This window comes from Tigriopus californicus, chromosome 7 (assembly GCF_007210705.1).
Source record: "Tigriopus californicus strain San Diego chromosome 7, Tcal_SD_v2.1, whole genome shotgun sequence".
NCBI classification, from domain to species: domain Eukaryota; kingdom Metazoa; phylum Arthropoda; class Copepoda; order Harpacticoida; family Harpacticidae; genus Tigriopus; species Tigriopus californicus.
Window position 1 is genome coordinate 4260554 of NC_081446.1, and position 12865 is coordinate 4273418.

Consider the following 12865-nt stretch of genomic DNA (forward strand, 5'->3'; position numbering starts at 1 on the left):
ACACACGTGTGTTCGCAGTAGAAAATCCAATTTTCTTCCGCTATTTCAATTGTGAAAAGTATGAAACAACCTTGTATGGAGGAGTGCTCCACGGTGCGATTGATTGCAATTGGATTGGGTGGCTGGAGGGGCGGGAACCATTTCCCGTGGCAAAATGAACTCTTTTGATCATGACAGACACCACCTACTTAATAACAATGGCATATGGCAACGCGACAATTGGCCAGAAGCCGAAGTAAATGACGAGGCCTCCCACAAACTTGGCATTACTCGAGGCTGATTTCGGGCGAAAGTTTTGAGAATTCATTACGGACCTCTTGAATATTCTAGTAATCATTTCATAATACCCTACCATACCATCACATCCGATAGTGATTAAGCAAACCCAATGGAATGAAAAATTCCAACCCTTCAGACGCATAAAAATACTCCAAAGTGAAAGGGATTATCGGAGTCTCTTCCTAGCTTAATTGTCGCTTCCCGGTGAATCTTAATGAGGCAATACAACTCACATGAATCATTTTATTTACAAACCTGTCGTACCGTCCTTGGATAAGTTATCGTTAACAAATTGATTCGTTTTCCGACTTGGACACGAGCCAAATGGTAGTTTATGGTCAATATCTCGCCTTCTGACATGCTTGGGCCAAATAATAAATCCTACAAGATCATCCCCGAGAGATCGTCTGAACCTCAATTCAACAGCGCTCAATCGCTCCCATTATCAGAACATCTCTCTCGGACTCAAAGGAGATGATTCCTTCCATCGTCTTGCTCTTGTTCTTGTCGTCTCTTCAATTGGGGCCATTCACTCGAGTCTGTCTAGCTTAGCGAACCTTTCCATTTGTTATTATTAATGGATCCTCAGGGCAATGACTGGATGCGATAACAAATCGATGGGCTTTGAAGCACTCTAATGGATTTCTCGTGCGACCTAAGGCTACTTACTAACCAAGGGTAAGAACCTTGACAATAACTCTTTAACAATCAGCTCATTACCAAAGTCATCATGTTGTTGCGTGGAAATTTTCATAACACAATTGCTTGAACAAAAGAGGTGCCAAATAGGCTGATATTAAATTTGTGAGTGATTAATACAAAAACGATCTTATCGAGGCCATGCACTGACAGCGACGATTTCGATTGGAATTCAATGAAGGGAATCCCGAAAGAAAAGAAACTGAACTTCTTGAAAAATTAAGGTCAACAAGAGTAAATGAAGCGTGCAATCATGACGGGCCCTTCTTTTCAAGCGAAAAGTTGGCCTAGAACGTTTGATTAACGCCCCCCCCCCACGCCCAAGCATTCAATGGTTTATATCATGGAAGTTGATCGAACCGCCTTTTCGGCTTATCTCTCTGACTTATCCCGAATGTGAAGTTTGTCAACGAAATGGCACGAACAAACTGCGTGAAGTCGTGAAAATCGTTTTCGAGCGAGGAAGTAAAGATCGAGTAGAAACCAAGGACATACCCGACATATACTAGGTACACGTTCTTTATCGTTCCTTTTGAGCCCAAAATTCTGAAGACATCCACTCCCATTGGATTGAGCATTACCTTCCAAATAAGGCACGACATCACTTCTTTTTCTTCATTTTGGAAGCGAATGGAAAAGGACATCGTTTTGTGGAAGCCTTTCAGAGGGAGGAGATTTCAACGCGATAATGCTTTAGGGGGAAATAACACAACATGAAGATCTAGACCAAAGGTACCTTTGAGCCAAACAGGATATTGGAACAGAGGGAGGGGGAATTAATTACTAGCTTCACCCCATAGGGGAAAGGACTAATGGAATTTGTCGACGATTTATCTTCAATGACCTTTCCCTAGCCAAATTGCGCGTCGGTAGAAAACGACATGGAGCGACCGACGCACCTGGCGGCAAATGCAATCGATTCGAAACTGATTCAAATAGATGCATTAGAAATGTTCCAATCGATGATGATGATGATGCGAGAGAAAAATTGCTTCATGATTTTCAACATCAGTAGTCGGTGAATCGTGAATGAAATAAAATTAAACCCTCAAGACAGACGAGCGTGAGTGAATGGCAGCCTTCGTTGCTCAGTTGTGCAAATCTAGATAAGAATCTCATTTGAGCCTTAGCTTCACTCTCAAGTTGGTCGGATAGCTACTTGGCTGGGTGGTCAGATTAGAGACTACTATTGTGGCTGGGGGCTTCAACCAACCGATTCTTTAGGCATGTCACATATTTCAATCTTTGGCTGCTGTTGTTTTTTGTGCCATTACTCTTCAAGCATGACTTGAAATTCATTCTAGACTCAAGATCAAGCACTTGAAGTATTCGTATGCGTATGTCTAAAGCAGGTTGACTCGCTTTATGGATGTAATAAACACAATCGAATCTGTGTATTCCTCCAAGTTTAAGGCCTGGCTTATCTTGACTCGATTTTAAATTTCACCTCCGGCTTATGAGTTGCTCGTCTGGGAGAAAACAGTCTTCTTAACAATGTCGGGCGAGTTACATATTATGCCTGGAGTGAATATCGTAACCAAGGACCATGTTCACGATCACGACTGGGATTGGGACGACGATGATTTTGATTGGGAAGACGATTGGTGGTGGGTGGTGCTCATTTTTGTGGTGGTGATCGCTATTATTGGTATTGGTTTGTGTCTTTGGAGGCGCTGTGAAAGGAAGAGGGCTTTACGACGATCCTATGACCAGTCTGACCATCCTCGAATTCATCAAGACAATGAAATGAGTCGACCGGTTACACGAGGGGGTATGCCACCCCCCTTGCCAAAATACGGCAAGACAACACCTCAAAATGAGGTTTGGACACCAAGCGCTCCGCAAGTTTACCCCAGTATCCCAACCATTATCATTGATGAACCTCCATCATATGAGGAAATCATCTCGAATTAAATGATTCAAAATCACTTGAGTATTGATCATAGTTGAAATCAGTCATCATGTACGCTGTTTACCGATTGAACGCATAAAAGTTACATCACATTCCTTCACTCGGGCCAAAATATTCGTTCGAAGTAATCAGTCATGTTATGACTAGTTCACATTGCCTCAGTTTTGAGTTGATTAGCCTTATCTTAATAGTACGTTTCTCAAATGGGAAACAAAGCAAATTTTGAAGGGCCAAAGGAATATAATATATGAATCACTGCAATCTTTGGCAACGCTCTTCACAACCGAAAACGTACTGAAAGCCAGTATGAAAAAAAATCTTAGCCCTTGAACCTGGCGACTAACATGGAAAACAATTCATTTATATTCTAATCCAAAATGCGCCAGGTGAATGGAAGTCTGAGGACCAAGAATACCAGTGAAGTAAAAAAATCCTCTACCCAAGTTGGTGCCAACGAATCTCCTCCGCACTAAAAAGACCCACGAGGTGCTGACTGAGAAGAAGAAGAAGAAGAAGAAGAAGAAGAAGAAGAAGAAAGAGGAGGAGGAGGAGGAGAGGGAGAGAAGAAGAAGAACAAAACCATGCAAACCAAGCTGTAATCTTAACACGCACTCCCTCCCCAGTTTCCAAAGCACGTATCAGCCAGCAACCCAGCATTCCACTCGGCCTCTTTCTACCTGAGACTCAAACCCAAATGGAGAGTCAGCTTTAAAGGCAGACTTCCAAATCGATCGTGTGGGGCTGTGTTTTTCACAAGGGTCTTTTCAGGGAAGAGGGGAGGGGAGAGAAGACAACTGACTCTGATAAAAGTGTCATTAACTTCTCTCAAAGTGAAAAATTGTCATTTGAACCATTGGTATCTGTCGAATCTGAAATGCTTCACAAAAGGGAACTTGGGCAGAGCCAAGATGTCGTCGTTATGTATGAACCCAATGCTAGGGTTCTTGCACGAAAACGTTCTTGTCATGAACATTGAACAAGGGCCTCTTTCTTAATGTGTATTGTGCGATCTTACTTGCTCGTAGTATGGTTTGTAGAGAAATTGCGGGAAGCTGACATGGTAGCCGATCTCGAGGATATCGTGACCACTTGCCAAAGCGAAATGGACGTAAGAAGAGATTGGCGCCAATCTTCATCTTGCGAACAACATGAAGGACCACTCAACCACTGGAGCTTCTGTGTTGACGCAATGATCGGGCCCTTTTCAAACCACTAGTTGGGTATTCCATGGTGGATTTGAACCACCATCTCAACTGATGTTCTCACTCCAGAGAATGAGTGGTCCCTGACAAGGTTCAATAAAAGGCTCCTTCGACTTGACATGGACTGCCGAGATTATTCTCGGTTGTAAATGTGCACTCACCATGTGAAAACGAGCGCTAGCTCAAGACAACCAAATGGTCACTGGTTTGAATCAAGACCAGACTGTACGGTTCCATATCAAAGTGGGTTTAGGAGTCAGGCAAAAGTTCACGCACCTCAACGATCGCGTCCAAAGTTCAATTGAGAATGTAGGGTTCCAGCATTTTGCAAATTCCACCTCTCCTAGTTGGAGATGGCGAACGACAGGCAAAAAATTGGGCTTTCAAAGAGAGACTTGTCTTTTGGAGAAGCCAAAAAAGCCTGTAATGTCACGGAAATTTAGTTGGAGCAAGTGTAAACGAACCCTAATTGCTGGGTTCTTGAGCAGGAAGAAAAAGAACCTTTGAAACTCATCTTGACAGGCGAAGGTGTTCTTATTGTCCATAGAGCACGGCTAAATGGGTGAATTCACAATTCCTCTCAAGTCACCGATTTGATCTTCAGGAAGTCCTTGGCGAGATCACTTGGTCCTTTTCAGTATCCTCCACCAAGACCAGATGGTGGTGTATATTGGCGTTTGGAAAGCGAGTTGTGCCAGTCATGCCTCACTTTGGTCGATGTATCCTGACTTGATGGAGTTGGAAGTGAACATTACGCACTGTGCATAAGGTAGAACTCGGAAGGTTCGAAGGTTTGTCTAATCTCATGAACAATTGGTTGCAATCTTCATTGAAAGGTTTGCAGGAAGGAAAATTTGCCCAAAGCTAATGCGATCCTTGATTGCAGACTCGGATGCCAATTTGAGGCACAATACTTGAGTATCTTTTGGTTCGGACGCGAGCGAAAGGAAGCCTTAATCACATATAATTGGAATAGTGCTCTTGAATATTTGAATCGCACTCATTTCTTGGACCGCAACGAACGAGGAAAGGGAGGTCCAAAAAAGGCAATCTACCTGGACCAATCGCTCTTGTTATTCAGCTCGATACAGGTGACAGTTAGTTGTTCAATTCGTCTTTGGACATTCCTCGGAAGAAGTGAATTGAACCGAATCAAAGAGGTCAACTGGATTCATACATACCTGGAGCTCTTTTCTCATTACAGAAGACCCGTCACGAAAACGGGTTCATCTCGGCGTCAAAAAGGTCTCCTCTACCCAGAGGTCGACATGCTCGATTAGAAAAACCCTCACTTGTCTGTTTGAACACGAAATGTTGAAAGGCACAAATAAATTTTCATTTCAGAGAGTTTTTATGGCTTCTTTCTGCTTCTTAGAAGTCCTCATGGACGCAGACTCTACTCCGAATCCAATGCGACCAACCATAAGAGAGATCCGAAGTCACCACAAAGATTTGTGGACAAAAACTGGTTTCCAAAGTGACAAAAACTGCACCCAATATGCTCAAATGGTTATCTCGAGAGAACATTTTTCTTACCTGAAGCATCTGTTGGAAATCTTTCTCAATGGAGACGAAACCGTGAAGATTTGTCGAGTCCGCACTCGAACATGATATCAACAAAAAATAAGTTCATTTTCGTACCAGCTTGACCTTGAGCCAGAATTAAAAAGGGGTTACAACCCGAAGATAAGCCAGATTATGTGCATAAATTTCGACCCTAAGATGTGTTCTGGAAGCACTTCAAAGGCCTCTATTTAGGTACTTAGGCGAAGAAGGGTCTCAGCGTGAGTCTCTTTCGTGATTGGAAGACCATTATCATTTTTGCCCGCCAAAAAAATTGAGGGCTCAAATCAAGGAATTCGATCTTGATGTGAATCAGCGAAATCGATTGATGAGCCAACCAACAAACCTCGGATCAAAAGGCTCTGAAAACTCTGAAGTTTTGGGTGGTCTATTTTTTTCCACAACTAGGAAGTTCAACATGAGCTTCTACCAGAAGAGAACAATAAAAATTGGCTCCAATTGAACTGTCTAGACGAGAAAGATAAGGTCAATTCAAGGTGCCTTTTCAAGATGGTTTGGACTCTTGAGTCTTCTAGAGACGGCCGAGCGATGAAACTTATTACCCTCAGAGATGTCGTCTTGAATAGTTTTGAAGGATCTGCTTTTGGAGTTGGAGCTCTGAATGGATTCCAAATGAACATGGCCAAGTGATCAGTCAAAGAGGTCTGTCTGTCTCTCAATCTACGTAGCTGTAGCTCTGGTCGGAGAGTAAAAGCAGATTCCGAGCGAAGATAGCGAAACCAAGAATTCATGGGCTTGCCGTTTGGCTCAACCCATTCAGAAGATTGATCTCCAAATACGGATTGGAAGTGATCTTCTCGACCCAAATTCAATCGGGCGAAGACAATTCTTCAAATATGTGATGATTTCAAAACATGAGAGTCACCAAGTCACTACATCCATTGGATCGCACAAAACTCCATGCCCGAAGAGAACTCTCTCGGAAAAACTCGTTTCCACCTAAACGAAGGAAGATATTGGCATGAAATCCAAAACGCCAATTACGAACCTATTGATTGAGGATGGAGGCAATGATTCCCAAGGAAACGACAAAGAATCGTAGCTCAAATTAGTTCGGCTGATATCCACACAATCCACACATTTTTCAAAGCGCCAAGACTCGAAGATTCTTCACCACCAAGTTGACTTGCAGCAGCAGCCTTTTCCTCTAATTAGTGAGTACATAGTACGTCAATGAAGGCAAGATTCATGAAAAAGTCATCAGAGCAAGGAATTATGAGGCAATTGCAAACCACACGAACCAAAGCCGACCTCTGACGTTCAAGTGAGCGATGAAGATCCTTGTTTGGTAATCAAACCAAGGTACAGTACAATACTGATCAGTGAAAACAGGCACTGTCAAAATGACGACATCCAAGTCGATCTGAGGCCTCAAAAATGCCCTTAATCATAATCAAAATGAAAACCATACGGTGAGGAAGATATCACAAGCCGAAAATGAATGCTAGCCATTCAAATCCGGATGGTTTGACGTCCAACGAATTGATTTTACCACGAGCTGCCCGCCGACCCAATTACATACCAAGTTGATGTTTTGACAGACAATTCATCATGTGGCTGGTTGGTATTCATTTATTGGTTTACAACCCTTTGCATTCACCTTGTCGTTTCTGGCCAGAGTGCAGACTAGGCAAGCCCTCATCTCTGGGTTCGGTTTCTTTTGATAGAAGGTGCAACAAAGGATTCTTGGCAGTAAATAACTGCAAGGAAATATGCTATTGAGTTCATCATTCGATTATGGACTCTCAAGAAACGGGAACGAGAACCTTGAAAAGGGGGGGATTGAATCTAAATGCAAAACTCGACCTTTTCACCTCATTCCAATTCATAAGCATGACTCATGCCAAAAAGTTCTCACATACGTAGGTACATATCGAAATGACCACGCAGACATTGAAAAAGCGAATCGTATCAGCTGTTTCATTGGCCGAGCCTGCATTCAGCAAAGCAATGATTTACAGAATGAACGTTATTCCATGTTCAGTACAGGCACAGTCTCCCATTGAAAATGAAGGGGAGGGAGGCACGAGAGATGGCGCCAATTCTTTCCAAGTTTCTAGGCCAAAACTAAATGGTAATCTAGCGTGGAAGGTGGAAGAGGAGGATGACTCACACTGTACCACTGTAGTGCACTGTATGTAGACAAGATATCTCCCGTGGAAAGAGAACGAGAGAGGAAGTGTACACAATACTCGTACACACATGAGTCAGACGGTGATGCTGCTGAAGTGTTTGCTCCCCGGGTCTGGTTTAATAATCGCGGTTCAAACCCTCATTTCCGACGAGCATTGGCACTCTCACCAGGATGATTATTCATGGAGTCTCGAAATCATTATGAATTGATCACTCTTGATGGCGAGCATAATCAAGGTTGCCTTTAATGGCGCCTCCAACATTCGACATTCAACGGAGGACTCTCGTCATTTGCACGGTATTGATCGGATCTGGGGTTCAATTGAACTATTGTTGACTCCGAAAGGTGCTCACTTGCACCAATCATTTCGGAGAGCTGCATTGTGACAAAGACACGTTTTCAGGGTCACCATCAATCCCCATTAAGGCCCAGTTGTCGAGGAAACGTTTTTAGCGGCGCTACAAGTGGTATCTAAGTGACCTCCCACCCAAATCTCTCTTGAGGGACCTCAACAACTTCCGACCGAGGGAACACATAAACATTCTGTTCTCGTTTGATCTACACTCAAAGACTCAATCAAGAGGGCCTCGCCTGTGAAGACAGTATCGATCATTACATGATGTAGAATCCAAGGCCTATTCTACTCAAACCCTATATTGGTTGCAAGACCCCCTGCCATGCTTTTGAGGGCTTGTCCAAAGAGAATTCCAAAGTGTTTTCCTTCTTACCTGGAAAGAGAATAAATTTCATTAGATATGATCGATTGAGTACCTGGGAACAAATTCTCAGGCCAATATAACATGGATTAAGTTCAAATCAGCGGCGGCCAAAAAAAGGTGAAATCTTCCTTCCTGTCCAAAAGATCTCCAATTATTGGATCTTGTGTCCTCTAGGTTCTTCATTCAGCTAGAACCTATTACAAAGTTTCAATACTGGAAGCAATTACTTCTTAGTCTTCTAGTTTCCCAGGAATCGACATTCGAACTTTTTTTCCTCTCATCTTCTGAGGAGGAAATCTCGTTACTGAATGAGTGTCCTCAGTTTGGATGATGAAAGAAGACTCAAGAGGTTCTCAAGATAAAAGTAGAAACTGCGGTTTAGAAGCCCTAAAGGTCAGGGATCATCACATCACACACCAGACCTCCAATGGCGGCATCTTGGATCGAATACCTCCATACACACAAGGGGGCAGACAGGATCCAGCTATGGATATTACGCATCCAAAAGTAAGTACTGCATCCTCTCTCCTCAGTTTCCGCTCTGACGCAAAACTGACATTTGAATTGAGATTTACTCCAAGCGTCTCATCTCACAATGGAGTCCTGCGTAGCCATAATACTCATAAAGAGCCCGACGAAACGAAAACACCAAGAAATTGAATACTACACGCAAAGAAGGAAGCCCTTCAATGTCTTGACGTGGTCGAGTCTGTTGTTGATTACCACCAACACCCAGGATTCAGATCTTCTCGAGATATGGCAAAAATACAACGCACGGATAATGTAGTTGTCAGAATCCTTGAGATTGAACTGATTGAGAGTACAGTAGCTAGCTAATTTATGCCTTCAAAGAAACTCAGTTGCGTGCAATGGGGTTAGTCTCCCTGTGCAGTACTGTATGTACAGAAACGTGGATGGGCACCATTGTTTGTGGAAGAAGAGGGAGGGGAGGGTAAGACCCGTCTAATCTTACATCCTTGAGAACCAAGAAGCTCTGTTTGTGCGACAACAGTGGAAGATAAAGACGAAAGTGATCTATTCCACGGTCACACGAGGGGTAAAAGGGAGAACGGCCAATTGTTCCTTGGCCAGTGAGAGATACAAAAACTCTATCACTTTGGGTTGCCATTTTACTCGTAATGAGCAAGAGCCTCTTTGAGACCAAGCATAAATCAACCCAGAAGGAAACTGACCGGCGAAGCTTCCATTCGAGATAAATTTTCATGAGAGCTTGGTTTGAACAGATAGAGAGAGAGCCATAAATTATTTTCCTGATTAGCCAAGTGGGTAGATGGGCTGATGATATCCTCTTCTTTAATTACCTGCCTCGTCTTCCATATGGAGGCAAAAAATGCATAACACGCCTCCGAAAAGCTTTATAGCAAATCATCTCGAGCTCTTGGCTATTCCGTCTCTCGTCGGTGTAGCCTTTTAGCGCACCAATAACATTCCCACTCTCATGTCAAGAGCAAGTGCTACTCTCGAACCCTTTTCGGGGCCTTCAAGGAGGCTCTCACAATCAATTTTAAAAGGCTCCAAATGATTAAATGACTCAACAAAGAACACCCACCCACTCCTCCAATCAGATCGTACGGAGCCTGGCAAAATACTTCCATTCAAGATACTTCGCGTCAAAAGAAGGTGGTGCGAATCTGAACAGTACTTCCATCCTGAGAATAAATGATCCATTTCTGGTGGAAGTCGCAATATCTGGATGGAGATTTAATCCCCCATCACAGGAGATAATCTTCACTCCCCTCACAAAACCAAGTCCCGGGCTGGGACAATACATGTCCTGGAAACATGTGCTATGCATTCATCTTGGAGAAGTTTTGAGCCAAGGTTGCGGAAATTTATGTACAACAAGACCAATTGAGTAAACATCTCGTGACTCGTCACTTTTGACTACTACGTATTATACTACAACGTCATTTTGGCTTCTCAATGAGGTTCAATATTTACTCTTGCTGGTAGCCTCTGAATTAGACCCGTTGTCACGACAACGCCTAATCTATACTACAACAGATATTCAGCCCAATCTTAGGTCTGATTATCACGGAACAAGACCATAATCATACCATTGGATATTGATGAACAAGAGTTAAATCCATGTTGTTACTCTTGGAATAACTGATAAATTTGACGTCGCTGTCAAGACATGACAGAAACCACGACATTGACGGATGCCAAGGCTTTTGTAAACCGGCCAAGGAAACGGAGAGAGAGAAGAGAAGAGGAAAAAAACCAAGGGCAAGTTCATAGCACAATGAGGCTCTGAATTCTCTCACGTCAAAATTTGGGAATCCAATTCGACAACGAGTGTGCTGATGACGTGAGAAATCTTCCAACAAGTCTCGTTTGTTCTTTTTTCTGCCTCCCTCGTCCGTCCTGAGGGCTGAACAATCGAAGACTGCTAATCAGCGAATTCTTCGTTTAACATCTTTCCGCATTACCTCACTTCATTTTCATTAGCCAAGGAGTTCGTTTTGGTGAGGGGTGGAATGGAAAGAGTATTGTGGCAAGGCATCTTGTAGATAATGAGGTCATTCGGCAATTGTAAAACACATCGACATGAATCCCCACTCAAAGGCAACAACAGCGATGGCATATTGTTCTGTTAAGCATTGAATTTGTTCGTGGAAATGCAAACCTTCGTCGTGGATCTTGTGGGTTTTTGAAGAGTCCACCAGTCAAGTTCATTATCATAATTTGCTTGGAACATTAGCCAGATCGTTCTTTTCATACTTGGGAGGCCCTCAACGAGGGTGGGTGGAGTCCTGAATGAAGATAATAATACCGATCATGGCTCCGCGGGCCTCATTGCTCAAGTCTTGAGCACCCAGAAGCCTCAATTTTTTTTCTTACACACCTCCTTTGATGGATGGCATTCATTTGCAAGTCCTTACGGTGCAAAAAATATTCCTCAAACCTTCCAAGTGAACGCATGTCCCCAACTCCTCCCTCTCATGGGTACGGCAATTTGACAACTGGGGAGACAAAAGGCTCCCCTCTTGAGACCTATGCAAATAGCCTTAAATCTTCAAGTTCTCCCCTCTTTCTCGTGTGTTTCATCCATTCGAGGGAAGACACAAGCACTGTTATACCGTAAGGGACGGCAAGTTCCCAGAAAACGAATTCGTCCCTCCCCTTTTAAATTGGATTACACCCTCCTTCTCTTTCTTTGATATCTTTTAGAACTCTTTCCCGAACGGAACCCTCCTATTATAAAAATGACGCACCGCTTGCTTGGTTGAAGGAAAATCAAAGCCTTGGAAGATTTCAAAACGCAAAAGGTGTCATGAACCGAAGCACAAAAGGCATTGAGAATCCTCATTATTTCACATTCCATTCAGGCTTATCGGGGTCACGAATCTTGATTAGGGATTCTTGAATTCCATCTCAAATCGGATCAAAACGGCATTTGTTGAACATCTGTGACGAAACAATGCAGGAATGCAAGAGAGCAAAAAAGGAGAAGAGGGTGATGTGCCTGGAGGAGAAACGAATCTGGCGGATGAAGAGAAAAGGCTCCCAAGAGAGGTCATTAATTTCAAAGTCAGACCATACGGATGACGTTTTTTATGCATGGTAACTCTTATGTTGGCTTTCATGAGATTACCCCTCGAACCAACAATTTGTTTGCATTTGCCTTTACTGCCTCCATGTATGTATGTATGAATGCATTCCACCCAAGTATTTGAGTGAACTATAAGGCCTCTACTCCGCATAAACGCAGGCAAATGCCTCAAGTTAATGATACGTAAGACGCCAAGTTGCATGTCTGCCATTTTCAGCGAGAAATTTGCCCCGACAACCTTACAACAGGTGTTTTTTTGGGCTGCAACACATTTCCTTCTTCACATGACAAAAGGTACGAGTAAAACGTCTGCTTCAAACAAATGACAATGGACTCTTTGTAGAAAATCACTCCATGATTGAGTGTAAAGCAAAACTTGCCTACCTAAATTATCACGCTCTACACATTATGTTGTTGCTGAACAGTAAATGTCCAAGTTAACACAGAATCACCCAAATATGGTTTTCATTCATGAATGCCAGAGAACCTGGCTCGTCTTGATTGGCTTCCAAGCTTTGCCACCAAACCGTTTCCAATCCAAAATCTTTCATGTGTGTGTATGACTTGCGTGCTTGGGTTCTGACAAGCTCTACTAATCGAGCTCTAATTTATACGATTTTTCATGAACATCCACCAAGAAAACCATATTCATGTTCTTATGATCATATTTACGACATTGGGGATCCGATCAAGAAGGACTTCATCGTTTCATTCTACGCCATCACGTTTAAATCGGGCCATTCTTTAGATGAACGGCTT

At 43.0% G+C, this 12865-nt stretch overlaps 1 protein-coding gene and 1 long non-coding RNA gene across 7 annotated transcripts in view; one reads left to right on the forward strand and one right to left on the reverse strand.

Moving 5' to 3' along the window:
- Positions 1 to 12865, reverse strand: part of LOC131883202 (leucine-rich repeat and calponin homology domain-containing protein-like) — a 33202-nt gene that overhangs the window by 15773 nt on the left and 4564 nt on the right. The window lies entirely within an intron of this gene.
- Positions 2302 to 5437, forward strand: LOC131883203 (uncharacterized). Its single transcript, XR_009373595.1, has 2 exons — positions 2302 to 4883; positions 4979 to 5437. It is a non-coding gene; the product is annotated as an uncharacterized LOC131883203 (long non-coding RNA).